The 27,223-nt window shown below is 40.8% G+C and overlaps 1 protein-coding gene across 4 annotated transcripts in view; it reads left to right on the top strand.

Annotated features, from left to right (window-relative positions):
- The window catches only part of LOC122556555 (gamma-aminobutyric acid receptor subunit gamma-2-like), a 130,841-nt gene that overhangs the window by 63,019 nt on the left and 40,599 nt on the right, over positions 1-27,223 (top strand). The gene's annotated exons all lie outside the window — the stretch shown is intronic.

The following is a 27,223-nucleotide window of genomic DNA, read 5'->3' as shown; positions in this document are numbered from 1 at the left end:
AAATGAGGCCATTCGGAGATTGGGATGTTTGTCTTTATGAATGGTAACTCCACTATTTGTGTTGGCCTTCATCAGGGCCTGTTGGAGAAGGACAAAATGGTTGGTTCCTTAACACAGACTTCCTGTGCAGTTTGAGTAGTCTTGGGGTGGTGCTTCCGATAATTTGGTAAGGGTGTTTCATTATCTGAGGCAGGTTTGAGTTCTTCTTTGGAGTGTTTCCTTTGCCGTACTTGGAATTGCTTGCTGTAACAAAGCTATTGTCAAACACTTGTATTGGATGTCATGAAACGGATGTGGTTCATCCAACAAAAGCTGACTGACAATGACTGTTGGCCTGATACTGTGAATAGTGATCTGAGAGAGGACTCTTTGCCTCCAGTGCTCCAGTGCAGGCTTTGGACATCTGTGAAACTGTTGAGTTTCATTGTTGTTGATGTCTGCCCTCATTGGAGGAGTCATAGAGTCACAGAGATGTACAGCAGAGAAACCGATGCTTTGGTGCAACTCATCCATGCCGACCAGATATCCCAACCCAATCTAGTCCCATCTATCAGCACCTGGCTCATATCCCTCCAAACCCTTCTATTCATATACCCATCCAAATGCCTTTTAAATGTTGCAATTGTACTAGCCTCCACCACTTCCTCTGGTAGCTCATTCCATATTCGTACCACCCTCTGAGTGAAAAAGTTGCCCCTTAGGTCTCTTTTATAATTTACCCCTCTCACTCTAAACCTATGCCCTCTGGTTCTGAACTCCTCCACCCCAGTGAAAATACTTTGTCTATTAATCCTATTCATGCCACTCAAGATTTTGTTAATCTCTATAAGGTCACCCCTCAACCTCCAACGCTCCAGGGAAAACGGCCCCAGCCTATTCAACCTCTCCTTATAGCTCGCCGGGATAAGTGAATTATTCAATATTGTCCAGTGGCTTGCAGTGGATGTTTAAAGCCATTGAGGGTGAAGGTGTGGAACTAGTGTTCAGCATGCAAGAGGATGTTTATTTTCCAGATTTTTAGCTTAAGACACATTCTCTCATGCAGCTGTGAGCGCACTGATGATAGTTTGGAGCTTGGCCTGTGAGTATCCATGCACATAAGTGTGGTCTGCATTCTGTAATTTGACATGGGGACTGGAGATGGAGCTTCTTATTCTGCAGATTAGTTTCACAACAGTAGGAAGCTCATGGATATGGGGCAAACTGTTCTGGTGAGAAAGATGGAAAGTAGTGTTGGTGTGATGTTCTTGTATGCCATTATGTAGCAGGCTGTGGATGGTGATGAATTTCTTTTGGCACCAGTTTTGAGGAGGATGCACTGTAATCCCTCCCAACTGACAGAGTCCAAGGCTTTTGTGAAGTTCAAAACTCTGATCGTAGCAACTTACGCTACCATTTGGCCAATTCATGTTGTGCGGTATCAGTAATTGATCACATATGTCATAATTTTAGGGTGTAGTTTGTAAGAAGATCGAACCAGTATTAATTCCTGCAGCACTTCACTAATCACAGCCTGCTACGATGGTGCTGTCACTTTAAAAAGGTCATTTTGTCCTAGGTTTTTTGAAGAGAGGTTTTAAAGTCAGAGGTGCTGAAGTGGCAACGGGAGCCAGCCTACATCAATAGGCTAAGAGACCTTCAGGTTTTTTTACAAGAAGTTGTGACAGTGAAGGAGGAGTGGCCAGTTCTCCCAGATCAAGCTTTAATGGGTTTTTTTTTAGCTGTAGCAGTCGGAAGCTGTTTGTGTCCCAGAAGAGTTGGAGCTTCAGTAAATGATTCCTAACTGTGACTTTCTCTGAAATCTCTCTTGATGTTGAATGGCATCTAAGAATCAGTGTCTGAATTTACCTTTTTGCCAAGGGATGTATTTATGGGATGTTACTATATTGGTACAGGTAATTAGTAATGGTTATCTGTTATTCAGTTAAGTTTTCCAATAGCAAGTCATTCTAAATTTCTCTTTCTTTTGATTTTATTTTAACTGCAGTGTTCAAATAAATTGTGTTTTGCTTATTGTTGGGTGGTTTGACCAGTTGCCTCTCACCTGGAAGAAGCACTTCACATCTCCCTTTAATATAACAAAAAGTTTAAATTTAGGCAACCTTGTTAAATTATTTTGGGGGTGTCTAGCCTGGTCCGTAACACTGCCAACTTTGAAATATCCTGTTCATCCCATTTGTTTTCTTTCTGTCTGTTAGTCAATCCCTTATCCCTGCTCATGTACTTACCCAAATTCCTTGTGCCCTTACTTTGCTCTTTGTTTTTTTTTATATGACCCAATATTGAATGTGTCTTGGAAGTCTAAGTTTGCTGCCCTTTTTACTTTCCCTTTATCTACTGTACATCATAGCTCAACAATAAATTTATCAAACACTATTTACCTTCCATAAAACCATGTTGGCTTTGTTTGATCATACTAACTTTTCCTGAACATATTATTAATGCTTTCTTAATAATAGATTCCAGTGCTTTCCTGATCATGATTGTCAGGTGTAATGTATGCCCCAGTTATAGAGTCAGAATTATACAGCACAGAAGCAGACCCTTCAGACTGACTCATTCATGCCAACCAGATATCCTATAGTCCCATTTGCCAACATTTGACCCATATCCCTCTAAACTCTTCCTATTCGCATACTCATCCAGATGCCTTTTAAATGTCATAATTCTACCAGCCTCCACCACTTCCTCTGACGGCACCACCATACATGCACCACCCTCCATGCGAAAAAGTTGTCCCCCAGGTCCCTTGTAAATCTTTCTCCTCTCAACCTAAACCTATGCCCTCGACTTTTAGACTCTCCTACCTTGGGAAAAAAAGGTCTTGGCTATTCTTCCTATCCATGTCCATCATGATTTTCTAAACCTCTATAAAGTTATCCATCAGTTTCCAATGCTCCAGGGGGAAAAAAAAACATGCTATTCAGCCTCTCCCTATAGCTCAAACCCTCCAATCCCAGCAACATTCTTGTAAATCTTTTCTGGACTCTTTTAAGTTTAACAACATCTTTCCTACAGCTGGGAGACCAAAATTGAACAACGTATTCTAAAAGTGACCTATACAGTCGCAACATGACATCCCAATTCCTATACTCAGTGCACTGACCAATGAAGGCAAGTGTGCCAAATGCCTTCTTTGCCACGCTGTTTACCTGTCTTTTTAGTTTATTGAATCATGTAGTTACATTTGCGAACTTCCAATATGCTTGGCCATTCCTGAGTCTAGAGAATCTTTGAAAATCTATACCCAGCATATATGATGTCTCAGGAGCTATCTGTTTTAGAAACTAAGATGCAAATCATCATGTCATGAGTTTTAATATGTATTATTCACTTAAGGTGCTCTTACACCAATGAAATAAATATGTATTAAATATTTAGTATTTTCCTTACTCTTAGCCCATTGACTACCCACCAAGTAATGTTAATGTGAAATCAGGCACTAAATATTTATTCAATGCCTCTGTTATTTTCACAATCTCGAGCACAATCTTTTTCCCTGTTTCTGCGTCTAAGGTACCAATATTTATTTTAGCAACTCTTCTTTTTGTATGATGTTATGTCTGTGTTTATATCTCCAGCTAGTTTACTTGCATTCCATCATTTTGTTTTTGCAATTTTCTGGTGGCCTGTGGTTCGTTTCTAAAATACACCCAATTCCTAAACTTACTTTTGTTTCTTGCAACATTCATAAGTTTGTAATTTTAAAATTGTACCTTAGGAAGCCTTGGGTAGATCTTTCTTCTTGAATATTTTTTCTTTTAGATGGAACAAGTTTTGTTGAACACCTTGAATTGTTACTTTAAGTGTCCCCTGGTTTTTATTTCTTGACTTTTTTTTGGTCTATTTATAAAATCAACTTTGGCCAGCTCCAGTTATTCCTATGTAATTGAGCTAAAGGTTCCTGTTAGGGACTGGAAGCAAAGTACTACAGTCCCTAACTTGCAAGACTGGAATCAAATTATACTATAATCATATTATCCAGTACATCTTCTATTTTTAGATTATCAATTAACTCTGCTTCATGACACAATATTAAATCTAAAATAGCTTTCTCTATTGTTATACTGGGAGACTCTTTAATTCATTCATGGGATGGAGATGTTGTTAGCAGGGTCACCATTTATTATCCACCCCTAATTACATAACTGAGTGATTCACTAGACCACTTCAGAGGGCTGCTAAAAGTCAATATTTCGCTATATGTACAAAATCATATCCAGGCAGTCAGGGTGAAGACATCAAATTTCCTTTGTTAAAGGATGTACTGAAAATCTAAGGCAGTACAGACCCAGGTATTTCTCTTAACTTTTCTTTTGTAGTCTGGAGACTTGAATCCATCAGGTATCCAAGAATGACCTAGCCACAAGTTACACTTTGGCACCTTTTTCAACATGGCTGTCTTCCTGTCCTACAATGAATTGTCAATTTAGATTATGATTTGGAGGTGCCAGTGTTGACTGAGGTTGACAAAGTTAAAAACCATACAACACCAGGTTTTGGTCCAACAAGTTAATTTGGAAGCCCTAACTTTCGAGGTGCTACCTCTTCATCAGGTGGTTGTGTAACAGAACCATAAGACACAGAATTTATAGCAAAAGGGTTACAGTGTCATGGAGCTGTAATGATATATTAAACAAATTTAGATTAAGTCTTTCACCTTTTAGAATAGGATATGTTCATTTTGGTTCTTTAATATGCAAATCCCAGAACTCCTTTTAAGTTACAATCTGAACATAGCTTCAGCTTTTCCAACAATAGGTGCCATCTCAGCTCAGACAATGCATTAAAAGTGTGTGGTTAAAGTCTGTATCCCAATGTTGAATCAGACTGGTTCTATTTCTAAAGTAGGATTTACAGAATCTTACATGGATTCATGCAGTTTTTGAGCAAAATAAAATATAATTCTGCAAATACAAATTCACCCCATAAACTTATATGTATGCGTGTGCAGGAGAGACAGATTGAGTGTGTGCGTGTGGATCTGAGTGCATGTGGAGGAGTGTGTGCATATGTGTGTATAAGCTTGGTCAGGTATGTGTTGAGTGCAATGAGGTATAAGCTTGTGAAAAGGTGTGTGCATGGGGGTGAGTGTGGGGGGTGCATGTGTGCGCATATGAGAGAAAGCTTATGTATGAGAGAGAGTCTGCATGAGTTTTTGAGCATGTGTGTGTGTGTGTGTGTATATATATATAGTGCACTGGGGTCACTTGTATGTGATATGAACCCAAGGTGCTGGTTGAGGCCATCCCCACGGGTATTCGAATTTGCTATCAGCCTCTGCTCGGCCACTTCGTGTTGTTGCCTGTTCCAAAGTCCGCCTTGGAGGATGGTGGCCCGAAGGTCTGAGGCCAAATGTCCTGAACCGCTGAAATGTTCCCTGACTGGGAGGGAACACTCTGGCCTGGTGATCATTGCACAGTTTCTATTCATCCATTGTCGTAGCCTCTGCTTGGTCTCACCAGTGTACTATGCCTCAGGGCATCCTTGCCTGCAGCGTGTGAGATAGACAACATTGGCCGAGTCACATGAATACTTGCGGTGTGCATGGTGGGAGGTGTCCCCACGTGTAATGGTGTTATCCATGTTGACACTCTGATATGTCTTGCAGCGTCTGCCATGACAGGGTTGTACCATGTTGTGGTCAATATTGTCCTGAAGACTGGGCAGTTTGCTGCGAACAATGGTCTGTTTGAGGTTTGGTGGTTGTTTTGAAGGTGAGAAGTGGAGGTGTGGGGAAGGTCTTGGCGAGGTGCTTATCCTAGTCGATAGTGTGTTGCAGGCCGTTACGAACATGACATAGTTTTTTGGCTCCCAGGAAGTACTGGACAACGAAGGGTACCCTATCGGTTGCAGTCTGTATCTGTTTCCTGAGGAGGTCATTATGGTTTCTCGCTGTGGCATGTCAGAACTGGTGGTCAATGGGTTGAGCATAGTACCCTGCTCTTATGAGGGCACACTTGAGTACTTTCAGATGTCCATCACGTTCCTCCTCATCTGAACACATCCTGTGTTTGTGTACAGTGTTAAAAATCACACAACACCAGGTTATAGTCCAACAGGTTTAATTGGACGCACTAGTTTTTGGAGCGATGCTCCTTCAGGTGCTTCCAATTAAACCTGTTGGACTATAACCTGGTGTTGTGTGATTTTTAACTTTGTACACCCTATTCCAACACAGGCATCTCTAAATCATGTGTATGTGTAGGGTTTGTCTGTAGGGGATAGCTGTTTTAATATGTTTTAGGTGGAAGCTAGAAAGGTGTAGCATTGTCAGGTTATCAATCCATTTGCGGTAGAGGTGAGATGCTGAGGTGTCCATCCTTGATGGAGATGCATGTATCTAAGAATGAGACAGATACTAAAGAGTAGTCTATGGTAAGTCTAATGGTGGGATGAAACTCGTTGATATCACAGTGTAGTTGTTTTAGTGACTCCTCACCATGGGTCCAGAGGAAGAAAATGTCATCAATGTACCTGTGTATGGTGATGGTTGGAGGTCCTGCATAGAGAAGTCTTGTTTGAACCTATGCATGAAATGTTGGCATATTGGGGTGCAAGGTTGGTCACCATGGCTGTATCTGGATGAAGAACTGGTGTCAGTTTAGATTAAATACACAAGTCTCGGAATGGCCCTTGAATAAATGACTTTCTTCAGTTCAGAAGCAACAGTGTTCCTATCTAAGTTAAACTGACACTTAAATTACTTTTTTTTATTGCCCTCTTTTATTTCCCATCTGGGATTTATTTAACAAGCTGTTTCGGTACTTCAATGGAATAAGCAGAAAAGAAATAGATATATGTAAACCAAGTATTTGTGGTGATCTGTATAAGAACTATTTGCCTGTCATTTTTAAGGGAGAAGTCAGCTCTTTGTATATATGGAAATTGCTTGTTGTTTCTAAAAAGAAAAATAATTTATTGTAGCAGAATTGTTTATTATTTGTAGAAGTACTGTAGATTATCTGTCAGATAACACAAAATCAACCTACCATGTATATAAATGCCTCTCGTAATGTGTTTTTATGGGTTCTGTCCAGGTTTGCTTTCGAATTTATCTGGTCTTTTGATGACTAAATGTTACATATTTGCATTAAACAATTTGGTGTTCGGATTTTAGATTGTGAGGTGCTGCTCTGACAGAATCTCTATTTATTTTAAATACTTGTGAAGCTGTAAATGAAACCCAGTCCCACTAATACAGGGTCTTTCTAGGTGGGAACTACTGATACATTATTCTCTCTCCACACTGTATTCAGGATGTATAGACATGTCCATTGTTGGTGATTCATTGATGAGGCATACATTATGCCACAAGACCATTAGAATTGGTCACTAATGCTGCCTTCAGTCTACCAGAGACCATGTACTACTATTTTTCTCACTGCTCTATTATGGAACAACTGCGGTTATATAAACTATTATTCATGAATTATGTTGATAAAGAGAAACTGGTAGCTGCTAAGGTTGTAGACAATAATATTTTTATTTATGATTTGGAGATGCCGGTTTTGGACTGGGTTGTACAAAGTTAAAAATCACATAACACCAGGTTATAATCCAACAGGTTTAATTGGAAGCGGCGCTCCGAAAGCCAGTGCTTCCAATTAAACCTATTGGACTATAACCTGGTGTTGTGTGATTTTTAACTTTATATTTTTATTTGCTTGCCTTGTTTGTTCTGCTCTTGTTGGCAAATTGAAATGATAGTGGAGAGGTTATCCTGTCACTAATTCAAATTTCTAACCTCCCCACAGTTGCCTGTATTCCAATAGCCAAACCTGGGAGAGCTCACTAATCATACTCCCTAGGCTGTAACAAGGTTCCCTATCTAATGTTAACGGAAGCTGTACTTGCCTCTAGCAATTCCATCAGCAGTCTCCACAATGTTCATTGAAGTGGAGCTGCTGAGTGAAAAAAACTCAAGAGAACTGTGTTATTTAAATTTACTTCTGTGTCACTGCATGGAATGCCTGCTGCATGCGATGTTAACTTGAACATAAACATTCACAAGAAATGTCATTCATTGTCACAAGTGCATGGATAGGCAGATAAAGTCACTGCTGATTTTAAAATTGTCAACTCAGCTGCACTGATATTAAGAGAGACCATTTAAGGTTAGCATGCTGCCTATGGTGATCACCTCTGTGAGCCGTTGGACCTTGGTTGAAGATGGCAAAGTAATCTTTCTGACTTTTTTATATCTAGCAGCTGGAGTGATAAACAAATGCATGAGGGAAATTCATAACCTCTGTTGGACTGTTTGCAATTGTCCATTTGGTAATGATGGTAGTTTTTATTTGAGTAAGTCTGAATTATCAGATTTAATCCATGTACGAGTTGAGAATTATGTTAACCTAATATTCCTTGGGTTAATGTTGTGACTCCTGTTTCAAATTTCTCCATAATTCATCCTTGTTAACCATCTAGTTGCTCATGTTGAATGATCTACACTGATTTAGTCATTGGATATGTGTTAAAAACAGGAACTCCTTCAGATGTTACTCAATTACGTTTTCTCTGATACATCCTTCTATCCACCCAATCACATTGATATATGCATGTATAAGCAAAAACAGTGCTTGGGCCTCTATTATCTGACCACAAGTTTTTTTATTACCTCTAACTTAGCCATCTGATAGATTTTGAAACTAAAGGTCTGGTCAACTCTAATCAAGTCTTAAACTATTATTTTCTTGACTAATTTAAGCAAAAAAATCATGTAATGTTGTCTATCAAAGCTGAGAAATTAAAATCTAGTTCACCATCTCCAATATTATAAACTAAATAAAGAGGTTGTCAGTTGATAAAGGAATAAGAATTCTACAGCACAAATGATTACCAATAGTGAGATAAAACCCAAACAGTGAGCTTCATATCTCAAAGCTTCCTCCTTTGCTTTTCTTAGAAACAAAATGTTGATTTCTCTGGAAAACCAGAACATCTGTCATTTCTAGATCCACTGTTCAAGAAAATGTTATAATATTTAATTCTTTTCAATCAGTTTCCCCAAGTACCTTCTGAACCCATATTCCCTTACAGTTCTAATATTTCCTACACTTTCAGATTAGAGGAACCCTTCTGGAGAGAAGACCATAAGAAATTGGGAACAGTAATAGATGATCTGGTTTTTTGAGCCGATTCAACTATTCAATATAGTCATGACTGAACTTCAACTTCAACTGCAACTTCCCTCCCTATCTCTACCTTCCTTGATTCCCTTAATGTCCTTCAAAATCAGTTAACCCTTATCTTGAATATTCTTGATAATTGAGGATCTACTGTTCTCTGGAGTAGAGAATATGTAAGATTTCCCATCCCTTACATAAAGAAGTATCTCCAATTTCTACGAAATAATTGACTCAATATCCTGAAACTACCACTTTGACTCCCCAGCTAGGGGAAATGGTAAGAATCTTACTCTGACAAGCCCTCTCTGAATTGAATTGTGTATGTTCTATTCAGATAATTTTATATTCTTCAAAATCCTAAGGAATACAGACATGGCCAACTAAATCTCTCTTTATATGACAATCCTATTGTCTTGGAGTCAATTCTCCAACAGTGTTTTGTAACCTTCTGTTTGAAAGCTATCCACTATAATGCATTGTATCAAAAAGTAAATGTCTCACTTCTGTCATGATTTTGTTTTGTTCAGATATGCCAATTATACAGCTGTTCAAAGCAGGTAATTTTCTATCACATGCTTTGCATAACACTGATCTGAATTGACTGCCGGTACATTAATGCTAAAATTCGCAACTAAAAGCATGACCACTAATAAGAAGTGAAAAGGGAGGCAATTCACATGGGCAAGTCAACACTGGGGTATGATTCAAACTTTGCTAGACTAGAGACTTTCTTTTTAAACTAACAACTGTTTATTACAAAAATAATATGCATTCTGAGAAATTGAGAATGCTTAAATTAATACATTAGAATTTACAATTGAACCTAAATAATAGTCTGGTTCTTAGAAAAGGAATTAAATTGCTTGAGTGATATAGAGTTGGAAAGTGTCAAATCAGTGTGGGTACAGTCAAGTAACCATGAAGGAAAACAAACCCAGATGGGAGTTATGTACAGCCAGGAGACAGTGAGGATGCCAGATGCTGGAGATTCAGAGTCCATCAAGTGTGGTGCTGGAAAAAGCACAGCAGATCAGGCAGCATTTAAGGAGCAGGAGAGTCGCATTTTGGGCATAACCCTTCAACAGGACTATGGAGGGGAAAGGGGCTGAGAAATTAATCGGAGGACTAGGGGTGGGGTTGGGGAAAGATGGGTGGGATGGCGATAGGTGGGCAAAGGTAGGAGGTGATTGTGATAGGTTGGTGGGAAGTGTTGAGCGAATGGGTGGGAAGGATGATGGAAGGTGGGTCAGGTCAAGAGGGTGGTGCCAAGTCAGAGGGTTGGATCTGGGAGGGGTATGGGGGAGGGGAGCTTTGGAAACTAGTTAATTTAATGTTGAGGCCGTGTGGTTGTAAGTTCCTGAGACAGAAGATGGTAGTTTTCCTTGAGTTCATGGGTGGCCTTCTTTAGGCGGTGGAGGAGGCCCAGAATGGACGTGTCATTGAGGGAATGGGAAGGGGAGTTGAAATAGATAGGCACTGAAAGGTGGGGTTGGTTGATGCGTATGGACCAGAGATGTCTCCTGAGCCATTCGATGAGTTTGTGTTAAATCTCTTTGACGTAGAGGAGGACACATCGAAAGCAACGGATTCAGTACACGTTCAGCCATCCGAGCATGGGGGAGAAAAAAAATATCAGGAAATAGAAATGGCATGTAAGAAAGACACTATTCAAATAATCATGGAGGACTTCCACATGCAGATGGATTGAGAAAATCAGTTTAGTAGTGGATCTCAAGAAAAATAATTTGTGGGGAATGTCTGTGGTAGAGCTGGCAGTTCTGGATTTGGAGATGTGTAATGAGGCATATTGGATTAGGGAGCTTCGGTTGATGGAACCCCGGGGGGGCAGTGACTAAAATACAATAGAATTCACCCAGCAGCCTGAAAGGAAGAAGCTGGAATCAGAGGTAATGGTCTTAAAATTGAGAAAAGGCAGCCACAAAGACATGAAGGAGGAATGGACCAGAGTTGATTGGAAGAGGAGCTGAGCTGGGAAGACAGTGGAGCAGCTGGGGGTAATTTAGGATGCGCAGCAGAAATTCATGCCAACAAAGAAGAAACATACTAAGGAGAGGATGAGGCAACCTTGGCTGACAAGGGAAGTCAAGGACAGCATGAAAGCAAAAGAGAAAGCATACCATATTATGAAGATTAATGGAAATCCAGAGAACTGTGATGCCTTTAAAAACCAGTAGAGGATAACTGAAAAAGCAATAAGAGGGAGAAGATAAAACATGAAAGTAAGCTAGATAGTAATATAAAAGAAAATTGCAGAGTTTTTTGTTAGATGTATGAAAAGTAGGAGAGGCAAGAGTGGATATCGGACTGCTGGAAAATGAGACTGCAGAAGTTGTAATGGGGAACAAAGAAAGGGCAGAGAAACTGAATAAATACTTTCTATCAGTTTTCACAGTGGAAGATAACAGTATGCGAGAATTTCAAGCACATTAGGGGACAGTGTTGAGTGAGTGGCCATCACTAAGGAGATGGTGCTGGGGAAGTTAAAAGATCTGAAGGTGGATAAATCACCTGAACTAGATGGACTATACCCCAGAGTTCTGATGGAGATTGTAGAAGCGTTGGTGGTGATCTTTCAGGAATCATTGGAGTCAAGGAGGATGCCAGAAGACTGGAAAATGCCGAACATAATATTGCTGCTTAAGAAAGGAGAGAAGCAGAAGATAAGAAAATATAGGTTGCGTAGCCTGACATCAGTTGTGCACGGTGGCTCAGTGGTTAGCACTGTTGCTTCACAGCACCAGGGACCCAGGTTCGATTCCAGCCTTGGGCGACTGTGTGGAGTTTGCACATTCTCCGGGTGGTCCAGTTTCCTCCCACAATCCAAAGATGTGCAGGCCAGGTGAATTGGCCATGCTAAATTGCCCATAGTGTTAGGTGCATTAGTAGGTCAGTGTGGGCTTGTTGGTCTGACGGGCCTGTTTCCACATTGTAGGGAATCTAATCTAAAATTTTAGAATCCATTATTAAAGGTGAGATTGTGGATTATTGGAAGTACATGGTAAAGTCAGGTTTTGTCAGTATGGTTTCATCAAAGGGGTAGTCATGCCTGGAAATGTCTAGAATTCTTTGTGGAAGTAACAGTTAAGTTAGACAAAGGAGAGCCAATGGACATGATCTGCTTGGATTTCCAGGAGACCTTTGACGAGGTGCCATATAGGATATTGCGAAATAAGGTAAGAGCCTATGGCATTAGGGGCAAGGTACAGACATAGAGGATTGGCTGACTGACAGAAGGCGGAGAGTGGATGGCAGCTGGTGACTGGTGCAGTTCCACAGGGGTCACTGTTGCGACCACAACTATTCATGTTGTACATTGACAAAGGAACTGAGGGCGTTGTTACTAAATTTGCAGATGGAAAAAAGATAGATGGAGGGGCAGGTAGTGTTGAAGTGGGAAGTCTGCAGAAGGACTTAGGCAGGTTTTGAGACTGTATCCCATCTGCCACTTTTTTGCCTAATGTGGGAAAGTGTGAGGCTATATACTTTGGTAGAAAGAATAAATGCATAGACTATTTTATAAATGTGAAAAGGCTTCAGAAATCTGATGTACAAAGGGACTTGGGAGTGCTAGTTGAGGACTCTCTTAGGGTTAGCACTGCAGGTTCAATTGACATTTAAGAAGGCAAATGCAAATGTTAACATTCATTTGAAGAGAGCTAAAATGCAAGAACAGAGATGTACTGCTGAGGATATCTCAAGTTTTGGTCAACTTCAAATATTGTGAGGAGTTGTGCTGGCATTGGAAGGGGTACACGAAGGAGGTATACAAGAATGATTCTAGGGATAATGGGCTTGTTACATGAGAAGTAGTTGAATATTCTGGGTCTGCTCTTGATGGGTTTAGAAAGATGAAGGGGTTTGAGACTGACAAAATTCTGAGTGGCCTGGATAGAATGGATGTTGGGAAACTAGGACCCAAGGGCACAGCCTCCAAATGAAGTGATGTTCCTTTAGAGCTGAAATGAGGAGGAATTTCTTCAGCCAGAGGGTGGTGTATCTGTGGAAATCATTTCTATAGAGGGCTGTGGAGGCCAGTTCATTGAGTGTATTTAAGGCAGAGATAGATAGGACCTTGTTTTGTAAGGGGATCAAGGATTATATGGAGAAAGCAGGAGAATGGGGTTGCAAAACATATCAGTGATCAAATGGGATAGACTCAATGGGCCAAATGACCTAATAGTACTCCTAAGTCTTATGGTTAGGGCAGATGGAGGTAAATAGAACATGAAATCCATTCATCTCGCCCATCTTATAATCCGTCAATTAATTTAAATAGATAGAAAGTTGAGTGAGTTCATTGTAGTTTAGAAAAAGAATTCCAGTGAATGGGGGCCAGCAGCTAAGGTGACCATTCGTAATGATTTTAAGGGCATTTTCACCTTTTGATATCTTAAAGTTTTAAGTCTGAGAAACTTGTGATTGGTTGTAATTGTTGGAATACATTACAGAGACAGGGAAGGATGAAGAAGTTTAAATAGGAGGCTGTAAATTTTAATTTTTTCTGTTCTGCAATATGAATTAATGTCGATCAGTAAGGAAAGGAATGCTGGGAGAGTGGATTTAAATTCGATGAGCTGACGCTTATATGGAAGATGGGAAACCAAGGAATAAGGAATTTCTTTGAGAGTTTGGAAATGATAAAGCAATGTAATTAGGGGCAGAGGCAGGCAGCTTCATGGAAGTGGACATAATCAATCTTGTGACTGCAAATGTACATGATCATAAGAATTATTTGGTGCTGAACAGATACCTGAGTTTGTAAAAAGTCTTGTTTAGTCTGAGAAAGAGGATAACAAAAAGATGGAACACAAAGATTTGTGTTCTGAACAGGACGATCATTCTTAAAAAACATTGAACTTCCAGAAATAAACATTAATTATACTAAAGAAAGTGTTAATGGTTAAGAGTTTTAGAATCAACAAAATCTCTGTTTGGTGTGGAGGTGCTAACACAATGTGAGAACTCTTAAAGAATGTGTGAAAAGAGGTTGTACGAGTGAGTTTGAGAGAATTGTATAACTTGTCAACACTACAGCTAATTTTAGAATGTACTGTAAACAGCCTTCAAATCTTGGAGTAATACTTGTTTTTAGTTTATTTTTCAAGCATGCCATAAAATTGCTGCAAGAATTTACTTTTGTTTACAAATGCACAAATGTGGATCAACTTTGACGTGTTGTTTAGCAGTTTTTAAACCATGTTCTCTATCATAATTACAAATAGTAACCCTAAAAAAAAATTATCGAGCCTTGCTGTGTCAATTTTAGTGCATGCTCAATGAAGAATAAAATTCCCTGTTAATTATTACAATCGATATTTATGTGCCATCCTTCAGTGGAAGATATTCCTGAGATGCAGTGAGATAGCAACTGGGTAACGAGACATAGAAAGAAGTATTAGGATGGGTTAACAAAAGCTTATTTAAAATAATTTTCAAGAAACATTTTAAATGAGTGCAAATAAGGAAAAGTCAGAGTATTTAGAAAAATTCAATTACCTTCACCAAAATCAAACCCCTCCAAATTTTTGCTCTATTTCCCTTTCTTCTTGTGTAGTTGAACAACAATTTAAGAAAATAGTTCCCAGTTGCCCTATTATAAACTTTTTTTTAATTTACCTCGGTTGCTTCTTTTTGCTGGATTGTCTATTTTATCTCCTAATTGTAAAAAAAACTGGATTGAAACTCCAAAACTTAATTTACTGTGAACCCTAGCAATCATTTAGAAAAGCAGGATTTTGCATGTGACTTTAAACTGACAATAATGGGAGAGCATTGTACCAGCCATATTGAACTGATTTAAGTAAAATGTGCTATTAATGTCACTGACGTAACGTGAACAATTCATACAGTGAAAGGCTGTTTTTGTTCGGTAGACATGTTCTTGCATTGATTGCTTGCCAGCTGAACAGCTGTCCATGGTGCTGAACATCTGAACAATTATTTGTCACTGGAAAGAAACAGGATCTGCAGCAGATTGGCTTCAATCACAAGTGTATGTCAAGTACATTATATATAGTTGTGGAGTGATAAAGTGAATACTAAGAAACAAGGTCAGTTCAAAGATTTAAGTCAAAAGTCGATATTGGAAGCCAAGCCTTCAATTAAGTTAAACATACCACTTTTTTTGTTTAGTTTATTCCCTGTGCACTGTCATAAGGAGAAAGGGTATGTAACTTACAGATCTCTGATAGAATTGATTATATTGTTATGTAATGAGAAGTGCAGAGGGAGCCAAGCTGTTCTATTTCCATGCCTGATTGGTAGTGAATTGCCTCATCTCTATTTGGCACCTTCTTTTGAAGGCAGAACTTTCCAAACTTGACAGGTTTGCTGTCCCTATCTTTTAGGAGAAAGTGAGGTCTGCAGATGCTGGAGATCAAAGTTGAAACTTTATTGCTGGAACAGCACAGCAGGTCAGGCAGCATCCAGGGAACAGGAGATTCGACGTTTCGGGCACAGGCCCTTCTTCAGGAATGAGCAGAGAGTGTTCAGCAGGAGAAGATAAAAGGTAGGGAGGAGGGACTTGGAGGAGGGGCGTTGGAAATGTGATAGGTGGAAAGAGGTCAAGGTGAGGGTGATAGGTCGGAGTAGGATGGAGGCGGAGAGGTCAAGAAGAAGACTGCAGGTCAGGAAGGCGGTGCCGGGCTGGAGGGATTCGGCTGAGACAAGGTGGGGGGAGGGGGGATGAAGAAACTGGTGAAGTCCAAGTTCATCCCCTGTGGTTGGAGGGTTCCCAGTCGGAAGATAAGACGCTCCTCCTCCGACCGTCGCGTTGTTGTGGTTTGGCGGTGGATGAGTCCAATGACCTGCATATCCTCAGTGGAGTGGGAGAGGGAGTTGAAATGCTGTGCTACAGGGTGGTTGGGTTGGTTCGTCCGGGTGGCCCAGAGGTGCTCTCTGAATCGCTCCGCAAGTAGGCGGCCTGTCTCCCCAATATAGAGGAGGCCACACCGGCTGCAGCGGATGCAGTAGATGATGTGGGTGGAGGTGCAGGTGAATCTGTGGCGGATATCCCTATCTTTTCTCAATCTGAGACAAAATGTTTTAACACCACAACTTACCTTACTGCAAGTTTTATTAACTTCAGATGTGAAATGCTCAGATCATTAGGTTTTGCTGACTTTTGACATGTAGACATTCTTCCTTTAGAGTAATCTTGGAGAATCACAAAATCAGTCTGGGTGCTTTTAATACTTCATTGTGATTTTAATGATATTCATATTGAAACTCCTCCAAAGATCTTAACCTAAGTTATTGCACATGAGTGTGCTGGCAGACTGCAAGCTGGTTTGAAGTATGTCTACTTCAACACCAGGATAGTCCGGAATAAGATAGGTGAGCTTGCAGCATGGATAGGTACCATGAGACTTTGATGTTGTGGCCTTTTCGGAGACATGGATAGAGCAGGAATGGATGTTGCAGGTTCCAGGGTTTAGATCTTTCATTAAGATCAGGGAAGGTAGTAAAAGAGGGGGAGGTGTGGCTTTGTTAGTCAAGGATAGTATAATGGTAGCTGAAAGAACTTTTGATAAGGACTCATCTACTGAGGTGGAATGGACTAAGGTTAGAAACAGGAGGAGAGAGGTCACACTGCGGGAATTTTTTATAGGCCTCCACAAAGATCCAAGGATGTGGAGGAGAGGATTGACAAAATGATTCTGGGTAGGAGTGGTCGTTATGGGGGAATTTAACTTCCCCAACATTGACTGGAAATGCTATAATCTAGTATGTTGGATGGATCAGTTTTTTTCCAATGTGTGCAGGAGGGTTTCCTGACACAGTATCTTGAAAGGCCAACAAGAGGGGAGGCCACACTGGATCTGGTGCTCGGTAATGAACCAGGCCAGGTGCTTGATTTTGTGGTAGGTGAGCATTTTGGAGAAAGTGACCATAATTCAATTATGTTTAGTTTAGTGATGGAAAGGGATAGGTACATGCCATAGGGCAAGAGTTACAGATGGAGGAAGGGCAACTACAATGCAATTAGGCAAGACTTAGGAGGGATGGAATAGGGTAGCAAAATGCAGGGATGGGGACAGTCGAAATTTGGAGCTGGTTTAAGGAACAGATATTGTGTGTCCTTAATAGGTATGTCCCTGTCAGGCAGGAAGGAAGTGATAAGGTAAGGGAACTTTGGTTTACTAAATAAATTGCATCTCTTGTTAAGCGGAAGAGGGAGGCTTATGTGACATTGAGACGAGATGGTTCAGATGAGGCAATGGAGAGTTACAGATTAGCTAGGAAGGAGTTAAAGAGAGAGTTAAGAATAACATGGAGGGGACATGAGCAGTCTTTAGCAAATAGAATAAAGGAGAACCCTAAAGCTTTCTATAGGTATGTGAGGAATGATTAGGGTAGGAATAGAGCCAATCAAAGACAGAAGTGGGAAGTTGTGTGTGGAATGTGGAGATCAGAGAGGTGCTAAACAAAAATTTCTCATCTGTTTTCACTCAGGGAAAGGAGAATATCGTAGAGGAGAAGAATGAGATATGGGCTATTAGACTTGAAAGGATTGAGGTTAGTAAGGAGGAGGTATTATCAATTCTAGAAGGTGTGAAAATAAAGAAGTCCCCTGGGCCAGATGGGATTTATCCAAGGATTCTCTGGGAAGCTAGGGAGGAGGGGATGGAACTTTTGGCTTTGATCTTTGAATCATTATTGTCTACAGGTTTAGTACCAGAGGACTGGAGGATTGCAAATGTTGTGCCCTTGTTAAAGAAGGGTAGGAGAGATGACCGTGGTAATTTTGGACCAGTGAGGCTTATGTCTGTTGTAGGAAAAGTTTTGGAAAGGAGTATGAGATAGGATTTATAATCATTCAGCAAGCAGCAATTTGATTGCAGATAGTCAACATGGTTTCGTCAAGGGCAAGTAATGTCTCACAAGCCTCATTGAGTTTTTGAAAAGGTGACCAGGTATGTGGATGAGGGTAGGACAGTAGACGTGGTGCACATGGATTTCAGTAAAGCCTTTGATAAGGTTCCACGTGATAGGTTGTTGGAGAAAATGCAGAGGCATGGGATTGAGGGTGATTTAGTAGTTTGGATTAGAAACTGGCTTTCTGTAATAGGCAGCGAGTGGTGGTTGATGGAAAATATTCAATCTGGAGTGTGGTTACTAGTGGTGTGCCACAAGGATCTGTTTTGGGACAGCTGCTGGTTGTCATTTTTATAAATGACTTGGACACAGGTAAGGGTGGATGGGTCAGTAAGTTTGCAGATGACACTAAAGTGTGGAAGAATGTTGCAGGTTGCAGGGAGACTTGGGTACACTGCAGAATTGGGCTGAGAGGTGGCAAATGGAGTTCAATGCAGATAAATGTAAGGTGATTCACTTTGGGAAGAATAACAGGAAGGCAGAATACTGGTTAGGTTATTGGTGGTGTGTATGTGCAAAGAAATCTTGGTGTCCATGTACATGGACCCCTGAAAGTTGCCACCCAGGTGATAGTGCTGTTAAGCAGGCATACGGTATGTTAGCTTTTAATGGAAGAGGGATTGAATTCTGGAGCCATGATATCATGCTGCAACTCTACAAAATTCTACAAAATGCAGCCTCACTTGGAATATTTTGTGTAGTTCTGGTTGCCCCATTACAGAAAGGATGTGGAAGCATTGGAAAAGGTGCAGAGGAGATTTACCAGGATGTTGCCTGGTCTGGAACATAGGTCATATGAGGAAAGGCTGAGGGACTTGGGTCTGTTCCCATTGGAGAGAAGAAGGCTCAGAGGGGATTTTATCGAGACATACAAGATGATCAGAGGATTAGGGTGGACAGTGAGACTCTTTTTCCTAAGATGATGACATTGGCTTGTACAAGAGGGCATAGCTGCAAAATGAGGGGCGATAGATTTGAGACAGATGTCAGAGGAAGGTTCTTTACTCAGAGAGTGGTAAGGGCGTAGCCATGTTGGGGGCATTTAAACAGATCTTGGGTAAGCATGTAGATGATGATGGGATAGTGTAGGGGATGGGCTTAGAATAGTTCACAGGTCGGTGTAACATCAAGGCACAAAGGGGCTGTTCCGCGCTGTATTGTTCTATGTTTTAACACAATATTGAGGAAGAATATTAGCTTTAGTGAAGTGAAATCTGTAAGGATAGAGCTTAGAAACACCAAGGGGCAGAAAATGATAGTGGGGGTTGTATATAAAGATTCCCAAGCTGTAATTGTAATGTTGAGGAAGGACTTAAAAATGGAAGGAAATTAGAAATGCAAGCAATAAAAGTACAATCGTAATTATGGGTGATTTTAATCTATGTATAGCTTGGACAATAAAAGGCTGGATATTGGAGTGCGTCTGGGAAAATTAATAAAAACAGTGAAATTCAAAAATGATCTGAGAGGAACTGTTGGGTGAAGTTCACAGCCTAGAATCAGATAAGTTAATCATTGTTTTAAGTGTGGCCTACAGAGAATCTGCAGTAGTGAGTAGAGGGGATTCTTTCTTGATTATACATTTTTTGAGATAGGTCTCTTGATTAAACTTAAAATATAAGCCATAACTATTAATTTAACCTGGGGCAGTGTTTTGTAGAGGAATAAGACGGTGTTATTTTCTGGGTCTGTAGATTGTGAAGGAGCAAAAATGTCCTTTAATAGAGTGATCCGTACTTCTTGTCAGATGTGGGAGTTTAAAGAGAGTTTAAGGGTTACTGTGGATTATATCTGCCATAAATGCTGTTGGCTGCGAATCTTATCAGATCGAATGGATCAGTTGGAGAGACAGTTAGAAGCAATGAGGAATTTGCAACAGCAACAGTGATAGATGGCAGTTATAGGAAGGAGGGGAAGTCTCAGATATAGTCACATAGATGGGTTAACTCCAGGAATGGTAAGAGAGGTAGGCAACTAGTGCAGGAGTCTTTTGTGGATATATCCATTTCAAACAGGTATGCTGTTTTGGAAAATGTAGGGGGTGATGGATTCTCAAGGGAACGTAGCATGAACAGCCATGATTCTGGTATTGAACCTGGCTGGAATGCAATGAAGGGTATATCGGATTCCAAGAGATCAATTGTGTCAGGGATTCTCTAGTCCGAGGTACAGACAGACATTTCTGTGGCCAGCAGTGAAAAAGCAGGATGATGTGTTGCTTCCCTGGTGCCAGGATCAAGGATGTCTCAGGGAAGGTGCAGAATGTTCTCATGGGGGAGAGGGGGCAGCAAGATGTCATTGTCCACATTAGAACCAATGACGTAGGAAGGGAAAAGGTTGAGATTCTGAAGGGAGATTACAGGGAGTTAGGCAGGAATTTTAAAAGGGGGTCCATGAGAGTAGTAATATCTGGATTACTCCCGGTGCTACAATCCAGTGAAAGCAGAAATAGGAGGATAGAGCAGATGACTGCATGGCTGAGGATCTGGTGTATGGGAGAAGGATTCACATTTTTGGATCATTGGAATCTCTTTTGGTGTAGAAGTGACCTGTACAAGAGGGACAGATTGCACCTAAATTGGAAGGGGACTAATATACTGGCAGGGAAATTTGCTAGAGCTGCTCGAGAGGATTTAAACTAGGAAGGTAGGATGGTGGGACCCAGGTAGATAGTGAGGAAAGAGATCAATCTGAGACTGGTACAGTTGAGAACAGAAGTGAGTCAAACAGTCAGGGCAGGCAGGGACAAGGTAGGACTAAAAAATTAAACTACATTTATTTCAATGCAAGGGGCCTAACAGGGAAGGCAGATGAAATCAGGAACATGGGACTGGGATATCATAGCAATTACAGAAATATGGCTCAGGGATGGGCAGGAATGGCAGCTTAATGTTCCAGGATACAAATGCTACAGGAAGGTTAGAAAGGGAGGCAAGAAAGGAGGTGGGGGGTGGGGGGGCATTTTTGATAAGGAATAGCATTACAGCTGTGCTGAGGGAGGATATTCCTGGAAATACATCCAGGGAAGTTATTTGGGTGGAACTGAAAAATAAGAAAGGGATGATAACCTTATTGGAATTGTATAATAGACCCCTTAATAGTCAGAGGGAAATTGAGAAACAAACTTGCAAGGAGATCTCAGCTATCTGTAAGAATAATAGGGTGGTCATGGGAGGAGATTTTAACTTTCCAAACATAGACTGGGACTGCCATAGTCTTAAGGGTTTAGATGGAGAGGAATTTGTTAAATGTGTATAAGCCAATTTCCTGATTCAGTATGTGGATGTACCTACTAGTGAAGGTGCAAAACTTGACCTATTCTAGGGAAATAAGGCAGGGCAGCTGAATCAGAGGTGTCAGTGTGGAGCACTTTGGGGCCAGCAACCATAATTCTAATAGATTTAAAATAGTGATGGAAAAGGATAGACCAGATCTAAAAGTTGAAGTTCTAAATTGGAGAAAGGCTAATTTTGACGGTATTAGGCAAGAACTTTCGAAAGCTGATTGGGAGCAGATGTTCACAGGTAAAGGGACGGTTGGAAAATGGGAAACCTTCAGAAATGAGATAACAAGAATCCAGGGAAAGTATATTCCTGTTAGGGTGAAAGGAAAGGCTGGTAGGTACAGGGAATGCTGGATGATTAAAGAAATAGAGGGTTTGGTTAAGAAAGGTATAGACAGGATAGATCGAGTGAGTCCTTAGAAGAGTATAAAGGCAGTAGGAGTATACTTAAGAGGGAAATCAGGAGGGCAAAAAGGGGACATGAGATAGCTTTGGCAAATAGAATTAAGGAGAATCCAAAGAGTTTTTACAAATACATAAAGGACAAATGGGTAACTAAGGAGAGAATAGGGACCCTCAAAGATCAGCAAGGCGGCCTTTGTGTGGAGCCGCAGAAAATGGGGGAGATACTAAATGATTATTTTGCATCAGTATTTACTGTGGGAAAGGATATGGAAGATATTGACTGTATGGAAATAGATAGTGACATCTTGCAAAATGTCCAGATTACAGAGGAGGGCGTACTGGATGTTTTGAAATGGAGAAAGGTAGATAACTCCCCAGGACCTGATCAGGTGTACCCTAGAACTCTGTGGGAAGCTAGAGAAGTGATTGCTGGGCCTCTTGCTGAGATATTTGTATCATCGATAGTCACAGGTGAGGTGCCGGAAGACTGGAGGTTGGCTAACGTAGTGCCACTGTTTAAGAAGAGTGGTAAGGACAAGCCAGGGAACTATAGACCAGTGAGCCTGACGTCGGTGGTGGGCTAGTTGTTGGATGGAATCCTGAGGGATAGGATGTACATGTATTTGGAAAGGCAAGGACTGATTAGGGATAGTCAAAATTTCTTTGTGCGTGGGAAATCATGTCTCATAAACTTGATTGAGTTTTTTGAGGAAGTAACAAAGAGGATTGATGAGGGCAGAGCAGTGGATGTGATCCATATGGACTTCAGTAAGCATTCAACAAGGTTCCCCATGGGAGAATGGTTAGCAAGGTTGGATCTCACAGAATACAGGGAGAACTAGCCATTTGGATACAAAACTGTCTCAAAGGTAGAAGACAGAGGGTGGTGGTGGAGGGTTGTTTTTCAGACTAGAGGCCTGTGACCAGTGGAGTGCCACAAGGATCGGTGCTGGGTCCTCTACTTTTTGTCATTTACATAAATGATTTGGATGCGAGCGTAAGAGGTACAGTTAGTAAGTTTGCAGATGACACCAAAATTGGAGGTGTAGTGGACAGCGAAGAGGGTTACCTCAGATTACAACAGGATCTTGACCAGATGGGCCAATGGGCTGAGAAGTGACAGATGGAGTTTTATTCAGAATAATGCGAGGTGCTGCATTTTGGGAAAACAAATTTTAGCGGGACATATACACTTAACGGTAAGGTTCAAAGGAGTGTTGCTGACCAATAGACCTTGGAGTGAAGGCGCATAGCTCCTTGAAAGTGGAGTCACAAGTGGATCGGATAGTGAAGAAGGCGTTTGGTATGCTTTCCTTTATTGGTCAGAGTATTGAGTACAGGAGTTGGGAGGTCATGTTGCAGCTGTACAGGACATTGGTAAGACCACTGTTGGAATATTACGTGCAATTCTGGTCTCCTTCCTATCGGAAAGATGTTGTGAAACCTGAAAGGTTCAGAAAAGTTTTACAAGCATGTTGCCAGGGTTGGAGGATTTGAGCTATGGGGAGAGGCTGAACAGGCTGGGGCTGTTTTCCCTGGAGGGTTGGAGGCTGAGAGGTGTCCTTATAGAGGTTTACAAAATTATGAGGGGCATGGATACGATAAATAGGCAAAGTCTTTTCCCTGAGGTCGGGGAGTCCAGAACAAGAGGGCATAGTTTTAGGGTGAGAGGGGAAAGATATAAAAGAGTCCTACGGGGCGATTGTTTTCACACAGTGGTTGTTACATGTGTGGAATGAGCTGCCAGAGGAAGTGGTGGAGGCTGGTACATTTGCAACATTTAAGAGGCATTTGGATGGGTATATAAATAGAAAGGGTTTGGAGGGATATGGGTCGGGTGTTGGCAGATGGGACTAGATTGGGTTGTGATATCTGGTTGGCATGGACGGCTTGGACTGAAATGTCTGTTTCCATGCTGTACATCTCTATGACTGTGACTCTATGACTCACAGTTTCGTAGAGGAGGGACTATAGGATAATTTTCTGGATCAATACATGGAGACCAATGAGAGAATAGACCATCCAAAACTGAATATTGTGTAATCAGCAAACAAATAATTGGCAATCTAACTGTGATAAGCTCCTTGGGGAACAGTGACCATAATATAATCGAATTCTTCATTAATACCGAGCATGCTGTGTTGATTCTCTGAGAATAGGGTACTGAATTGAAATAAAGAGAAGTATGAAGGTATAGGCTGTGAGTTGGTTATGATAAATTGGGGAGCTTTTTGGAAGGATAACAATGGATAGACAATGGCAAACATTTAAAGAGTGCATGGAAGAACTGCAACAATTGTTATTCCTGTATGACGCAGAAAGAAAATGGTAAAGGTGGCCTGACCATGGTTAATGAAGGCAATAAGGGGTAGTATCAGATCTAAGGAAGGAGCATACAAATGGTCAAACCAAAATCAGCAGACCTGAAAATTGGACGCAGTATAGATTTCAGCAAAGGAGGATAAATGGATTGATTAAGAGGGGAGAATTGAATATTAAAATATGCTTGTTGGCATCATTCAAACTGACTGTAAAAGCTTCTGCAAGTATGTGAGGAGGAAAAGATTAGTTAAGACATATGTAACTCTCTTGCAGTAAGAAACAAGAAACGTTAGAATGAAGAACAAATGGATAACAGGTGAGTTAAATGCATACTGTGGTTCTGCCTTCAGAAAGGAGGATCCAAAACACCTTGCAAAAATGTTGGGGAACACATGGTTCATTGGGAGAAAGGAACTGAAGTAAAGCAGTATTAGTAGAGAAGTAGCATTGCGGAATTTGATGGGCTCAAAGGCCAATAAATCCCCAGCACCTGATAATCTACATCCCAGAAGTGACCCCAGAAATGGTGGAAGCATTTGTGGTCATTTTTCAAGGTACTGTAGACTCAGGGATATTTCATACAGAATGGAGAGTAGCCAATAGAACTCCACTATTTTAAAAAAGGAGGGAGGGAGAAAAGAAGGAATGATAGATCAGTTAGCCTGACATTTGTAGTGGAAAAATGATATCATTTTAAAAGATTTAATAGTTGAGCACTGAGTAAACAGTGACAGTATTGGACTGAGTTTATGTATTTACAAAAATGAAATTATGCTCGACAAATCCATTGCCATATTTTGAGATTGGAACCATTAGAATTGATAAGACAACACCAGTGGATGTGGTTTACTTAGACTTTCAGAAGGCGTTTGATAAGATCCCATCAAAGAGATGAACATGTAAAATTAAAGCCTGTCAGATTCAGGGTAGTGTACTGACGTGGACAGAGAACTCGTTGCCAGACAGGAAACAAAGACCAGGAATCAATTAATAGTTTTCTATGTAGTAGTTCATAGGCATTCATAGTGGGGTATCAGAGAGATCTGTGCTTGGGTCCTAGATGTTCACAAATATTTTAATGACTTCGCTGAGGAAACTGAACAATGTTTCCAAGTTTGCAGGCAAGACAAAATTGGGTGGGTGGGGGAACTGTGAGGAGGATGCAAAGATGCTTCAGTGTGAGTTGGACAATATAAATGAGTGGGTAAATGCAAGGCAGATAATGTGGATAAATGTGAGATTATCTACTATGCTGCGAAAAATAGGAAAGCAGATAATTAACTGAATGGTGATAGATTGGGAAAGGATGAGGTGTAAGGTGTACTGGATGTTCTTGTACATCAATCACTGAAAATATGCATGCAGGTGTGGCAGGCAGTGAAGAAAACAAGTGGTATGTGGCCCTTCATTGCAACATTGTACATGGCCTTGGTGAGATCGAACGTGGAACATTGAGTGAAGCCTTGGTCTCCTTATCTGAAGAAAGATGTTCTGGTTATGGAGGGAGTGTGAAGAAGGCATGCCAGACTTGATTGCTTGGTTGGGAGGACTGACATATGATTAGTGACTGGATCGGCTAGGGTTATATTCACTGGAATATGGAAAATTGAGATTGATTTTATAGCAACCTTTAAAATTCTAACTAGATTAGATAGGGTAAATGCAGGAAGGATAATCCTCGTGACCAGGACATTTAGAGTCAGAGTAATAATCTAAGGACACATGGTAAGCCATTTAGGATTGAGACAAGAAGAAATCTATTCTCCCAAAATGTGGTGAACTTGTGGAATTCTCTGCCATTGAAAGCAGTGGAGGTGAAAATATTGAATGGGGATCCAAGATGGCGGTGATCTAGGAGGATCACTTTGCAGAGCACAGCAGTGCAGCACAAGTGGGATAATTTTCTAACCCACCCATACCGGGCCATCGTGATATCCTCGGACTCTAGAAACTTTGTAGAAAACCAGGAAACTGTGAAAATTTGATTTACCTGTGTTTCTGCCGTCCAGACTGCCGAATAAGGGAGGACGAGCCTGCAGGGTCCTCACCAGGCGATTACCCACCAGGCCCTAGTGAACGAGCTCGCGAAATCTCATGAGATGCTGGGTAAGCAAGTAGAGGAGAAGATGGCCCTGATCTCTATCACGCTGCAGAAGCATGAACAGCAGCTGGGAGACCTGAAAATTGAAGCTGATTCCAGTTCCTCCAAAGATAGGATCCAAGCCCTGGTGATGCAGGTCCATAGTTTGCGTGACCAAGTGGATGATCTTGAGAACAGGGGCAGGAGAAAGAATGTTTGGATCATCGGTCTGCCTGAGGGTAAGGAAGGTGAGCGGCTGGCGGATTTGAGGACTGGTTGCTGAAATTCCTGAACTTGGAGGCTAGCATGAGAGGTTTAAGACCAAGAAAGCTCACCTGGTCACGACATGGAGATCAGGTCTGGGTCAACATCCTCGTCCTCTCCTGTTGCGGTTTCGTCACTATAGAAATAAGGAGAGATTTGTGGAAGCTTCCAGGATCCAAGGGAAGGATCCAAAGGCCCTAATTTACGAGTGCTCTAAGATCATGTTCTTCCAGGACTTCTCAGCTACGGTGATCCAGAAAATATTGAATGTTTTGGAGGAGAAATTAGGTACAGTTCTTGGAGATAAAGGGAGAAATGTATGGATAGGGTACTGAATTGGATGATCAGCTATGAACATTTTGAATGCCAGAATAAGCTTGAAAGGCTGAATCGCCTATTTCTATTCCTACCTTCTATGCTTCTATGTTTTCTTTCTCATACTGATCCTACAAACTCCAGTTGGGTCCATGCCCAAAGCTATTAACATAATTGGTAGCAATTGCTGTAGAATACATTTTCCAAATGATTATTAAATAGCATTACTTAGTATTTACAACACAAATGAGCCATTCATCCCAACAGATCCATGATAATATTTATACTCACTTTTGCTTGCTTCTTTGTGTAACACCATTATATTTATGCACATCTTTGAATTAGTGCATTGTCTAAAATGAGCAAATTATATGAGCAATTTTCTGACAAAAATCATTTACTCGCTTGTGCATTGATTCAAATTTTGATATTTTCCAAGAAAGTGATATTTGTGTCCTAGGAATTCTACTTATAAATAAATTAATCTCTTATTTTCATCCTCCTAATCCAGTGTAATTGTCCACA

This window comes from Chiloscyllium plagiosum, unplaced genomic scaffold (genome assembly GCF_037043375.1).
Source record: "Chiloscyllium plagiosum isolate Xiang-an unplaced genomic scaffold, Cpla_swu_hap1 HiC_scaffold_16, whole genome shotgun sequence".
Lineage (NCBI taxonomy): Eukaryota > Metazoa > Chordata > Chondrichthyes > Orectolobiformes > Hemiscylliidae > Chiloscyllium > Chiloscyllium plagiosum.
Note: the sequence above shows the minus strand (reverse complement) of the source record. Positions and strands in the feature narration are given on the sequence as shown.